The following is a 5126-nucleotide window of genomic DNA, read 5'->3' as shown; positions in this document are numbered from 1 at the left end:
AATGCGACCGTCCGAAACCATGATATTGATAACCGATGGGTCGTTCCCTATAATCCGCTCCTTTTGAAAATTTTTGATGCCCACATCAACGTAGAGTTGTGCAATTCAATAAGTTACTAAGTGCGTTAATAAAAGCAGTGATCAAGCCACTTTCAGCATACAATCACCAAATGAAGTGGAAAAATATCAGTCTGGACGTTACGTCTGCAGCTCTGAAGCTATATGGAGGATTTTATCATTCGAAGTGCATGAACGGACTCTCCACCCTGCAGTTCATTTAGAAAATGGACAAAGGGTATATTCACTGGGAACAATATACAAGAAGTTGTTAATACCCGCGGAATACAACACTCACTGAGTTGTAAGTTACTACAAGTATAAATGGAACCAGAGTTCTAAAACTTTTCAACCGCGAAAACAAGGTACTACGGTTGATGGTTTCTCCAGAGTAAAAAACACGGATGCTCTTAGCAGAGTCTACGTGATTCATCCCAACAACAGCGAATACTATCTTCTGAGAATATTACTGCATATTGTAAAAGGACTTATCAAGCAGCATGCAAAGCTATGGGGCTCTTGGAAGACCATTCTCACTGGGAAAACACATTATCAGAAGCTGCTGTTTGTAGTTCAGCTACAGCATTAAGATATTTATTTGCTGTCATAGTAGCGTTTTGTCAAGTATCTGATTCTGTTAATCTATGGAATAAATTTCAAGAACATATGCCCAGTAATATTCTGATTAAGCGATTTTGGGCTGCTGATGCCAGCTGTTACTACTAACTCAGATTTAACGGACAGCGCCGAATACACAAAAGAAACATCAAACAATGGCTTTCAAAATATAGCTGAAGATGAGCCACGATTAAACATCGATCAGAAAAAAGTATTCACTGCATTACTATCAATAATTGGTAACAATGAAGGGAAATTGTTTTTCCTTGATGCACCAGGAGGTAAAGGAAAAACATTTTTAATCAATCTGCTTTTAAAATTAGTGAGATCTACCGGAAAAATTGCATAAGTCATCCGGCATTGCCGCTACCTCTTTAGAAGAAGGCCAAACCGCACACTAGACATTCAAGCTCCCGCTGAAAATCGTCACCGATGATAATAACAGCGTCTGTAGTGTTTCTAAACAGAGTTATTTTATTAAGAAACCTGAATCCACCAAAACTTTGCAATGGCACGCGTTTGCTGGTAAAATCACTGAAAACGTTCCTAATCGAGTGCACAATACTCATCCTGACTACCGGAGAAGATGTTTTGATTCTCCGGATCACTCTGATACCATCGGATTTACCCTTCCAATTTAAACGTTTACAGTTACCGGTAAAGACATCTTTTATAATGACCATTAATAGGTCGCAGGGACAAACCTTCAACGTTGCAGGCTTAGATTTGAGCGTTGTCTATTATTCACATGGCCAACTGTATGTCGCTCTTTTAAGAGTTACATCTAGAGAAAACATGTTTGTAAAAATGTAGTGAACGAATTTAGATATTTCAAAGATAGCAGGAAATCTTAATAATATAGGGAAAAGGAAATTGTTTTATTCCAAATTTAACGCGTGCGGACCAGGAGCAGTAATGAATAAATCAAAACTACTGGATCGATTTTAATAATTTTTTCGGTGAGTGACATAGGCTAAATCTTTTATACCCCTGCGAAGCCGGAGCTAGCCGCTATGTTTTTATATATAACGTTTACAGTTTTTCTGTAATGTATTTAGTATCAGCATTGCCGAAGCCGGGGCGGACCACTAGTTAAATCATAAATAGAAAAAATTTTAATTTCCTTAAAAATGAGTGTGTTTGTTTGTAAATCATATCACTCCTAGTAGGAAACTCTGTATTTAAATTTATAGATACAGAGTTTATAGTTATATATTTTAAAGAAGACAATAAGCTTTAATTTCATGTATTCCCCAAACTATGTATGCATAGGCAACATAAACAAAATTTTGTATTTATAATAAGCATATTTCTCATCGATAACTATAGTTTAAATGTTTTTGTACACGATTTGCATTCAGCAAAAGCGCCACACTTTCCACGATTGCAATATGACAAACGATTATGCCACTTGAGGTGTCAGCACTTGGTGCTCTCGGGTAACGGGCTTTTTCTGCTTTTAATAATCGTGCCATGCTCAAAGCTGCAAAATCACCAGCAGTTGTCAGAATGTCAGCTACACCTGCGATTGTCTAACAACATAGGCAATGCATTTGAATACGGGTAACTGCAGACGATGTTTGGAGAATCAGGACAGTCAGACAGACCTGAAAGCAGCCAGATACGCATGTATTTAGATAGGCCACGCAAGTGGGAATTATAGATTTCTATGTGCAGCATTTTACAGCCAGTTTCCTTTTTACAATTGCCTTTCTGGTGCCCATGGTTGCTTAGATGTTGAGGTGTCTTGGTTGTCAGCAAGCTTAGGTTTAAGCAACATCCTACTGTCAATGCAAGCTGGCGTACAAACACAAATGTTGCCAATATTTTAACGTTCACGGAATTTTTAAATTGCATCGAGCAAAACTAAATCTTTGCTAGGAAAACACAGGCATTTTTGATTATTTATCTTCAATTTCTGTGCTGGCTTCATTACACTCTTCTTTACGTCTCTTTTCATTAAGATAACTGGCCTTATTCTGTCCTCACATTTTACCATCGCACGATTTTTTACATGCAACATATACATATGTATATGATTAGCTTTTCGCCCAATATGTATGAACTCTCTTAAGCTCTTATACTATTTTCCAAGATTTCAAGCTTTGCTTGTCTTAAATATTTCTAGAGAATTTCTTAAGTGCTTTTGATCGTTTTATTTAATCTAGCAAACAGTTCTGTGGAATTTTTAATGCAATAAATGGCATCTTTCGAGATACATTTACGAAATTAGAATTGGCAGGAAATGCCTATGATATTAAGAAGTTTCATTAAATATATGAATTTATTTTTGATGTTTCAATATATAATATAAATCGAGATATATATAGGTTGATTCAAAAGTGAGTAGTGCTCATCAAGAAATATCACTACTAGCTACAAATTTTTTTCTTCTCAATTTGGTCGTGAGAACACATGCAAAGTTAAAAGTCATTCTGTCAATTAATTTTTTCTTTACAAGCCATTTGAAGTTGACGTGCCAAATTCTTTTTTTAGATTCTTTGTTTTGATTAGATTCTTTGTTTTGTAAGGTTTAAAAACCTGAATTTATGAACAATTTTTAGAAGTGTATAAGGAGTCCTCAGCAGCAAAAGGCAGCGGTGAATTTAAACGTGGCGGTACTAGGCTTGAAGGCGATCCACGCGAAGGACGACCAAAAACCGCAACCACACCAGAAATCATTGCGCAAGTTCATAATATTGTTAGTGAAGAGGCATCTCAGATGAACAAAACTGGATCGAAAACAAAATTCTCAGCCTAATTTGGAGTAGCACAAAAAAAATAAGTTTTCATCAAGACAATGGCTTGAGCATCCACCGTATACACCAGATTTGGCTCCCAGCGCCTAATACCTTTTCAGCAACCTGAAACAATTCCTTCGTGGAAAGCGCTTTTCGTCGAATGAAGAAGCTATTAAAGCCGTAGACGAATATTTTGCAGAGCTACCGGAAAATTATTACAGGGATGACATAAAATGATTAGAAGATCATTGTAATAGGTATTTTGAAGTTAAGCCAGATAATATTGTATAAAAAAATATATTTCTTACCAAAAACAGTATTTTTTCATTTCGAACGCAGAAAATTTTCTCCAACTTATATATACGATATATTTCATATCCAGGCATTGACGAAGATACTTGTATTAAAAGATATTTTATCAATTTTGTTCCACTCCTCCTGTAGAATTGCTTTTAGGTCAGTTCGAATTTCTCTTTTTCTGTATTTTTGCTCTAACTTATTTCACAAGTGCTCAATGAGGTTGAGATCAGCGGGTCGTTAACTTGATAAAAGTAAAAAAGGCACGCACGCAATGTGAATTTGAAATTTTAAGCTTCTCTAGTCATCAGCCTAACTTTTTTAAAGCGATCAATAACATATGGAATAGTGTATCGGCTTCTGAACAAGATTTTAGATATTTCTGCTTCAGATTTTCTGAAAGAGAATTTAAAGACGTTAGTGGATTGTCAATAAATAAAAATAGCTTTAATTTCATTTAATATAAAGCTAACATATCTATGAAGTATCATTCTCGGAAGATATTAAATTAGTTTAGGTCCAGCCATGTACCCAGGGGATCGCACTTTGACTTCGACAAAGCGCCTTGAGCCCATTACAAATCTGCATAGGCGTTTCATAACTTTAATATAATTCCTATTCTTACCAGCTCAACTGAAATTCTAAAGGTCTTAAGATTCTCCAACTGTCATTCGGTAAGAATTTTAACCATACTACATGAACACCAGTACTAGGCCAATAACCAGTTAGAACCCTTGCAATTGAATAAATCCTAAACTTTACATTTACATTTGGGCAATAGGACTGTACCACCGCACAGGTCGCGATAGTTGCTCAGCACATACCAAGCTCCCGCCAGGCTCAGCTATTAAATAGTGGAAAACTCTGAAATAGTCAGTCCGAATAGAAAGTCCGAAACTGGTTCTGGTGGATAGTTCACAACATTAGACTTATACACAAACCGTGGAAGCGAGAGCCGTGAAATATAAAGAAATTATTTATATTTTTGATTGTCTTTTTCAATTAGAAACAACATACTTTTTTTGAATCTTCGAAATTTGACTTACAAGTATATGTGCGTTGGTTTCGTACTTTTGGATTACAAATACATACAAGTATATATGACTCCGCCAATGTTTAGCTTTTTATATTGACACCACGGCCGTATTGCGTGCTATAGTAACCCTTTTGTTTCATTTAAGTTCAATTATTCGTTCGTCGTTGTGCCCACGTTTAGATTTACGAGTATAGGCAGATAACAGGTTTAGCTCTACATTCAAGGATTTGTTAATTGCGTTCCTTCATGTAACTCAACAGGCTGAACTGTGCTTCGTCAGAACACGCTTCGAATGGTTAATCTGACTGGTACCATTCGGTAGGAAAATAAGGGAAATTATTTTGATGAATATGGTTCACAGTTCAATGAAATTTTGT

At 36.0% G+C, this 5126-nt stretch overlaps 1 long non-coding RNA gene across 1 annotated transcript; it reads right to left on the bottom strand.

Annotated features, from left to right (window-relative positions):
- Positions 1-2986: 2986 nt before the first annotated feature.
- On the bottom strand, positions 2987-4705 carry LOC106619126 (uncharacterized). The gene is made up of 3 exons (XR_001330777.3): positions 4538-4705; positions 3725-4109; positions 2987-3617 (listed from the first exon to the last, which is right to left on the bottom strand). It is a non-coding gene; the product is annotated as an uncharacterized lncRNA (long non-coding RNA).
- Positions 4706-5126: the final 421 nt, after the last annotated feature.

The sequence above is a fragment of the Bactrocera oleae genome, chromosome 3 (genome assembly GCF_042242935.1).
Source record: "Bactrocera oleae isolate idBacOlea1 chromosome 3, idBacOlea1, whole genome shotgun sequence".
Taxonomy (NCBI): domain Eukaryota; kingdom Metazoa; phylum Arthropoda; class Insecta; order Diptera; family Tephritidae; genus Bactrocera; species Bactrocera oleae.
The sequence above is the reverse complement of the archived record's forward strand: the minus strand, read 5'-3'. Positions and strand labels throughout refer to the sequence as shown.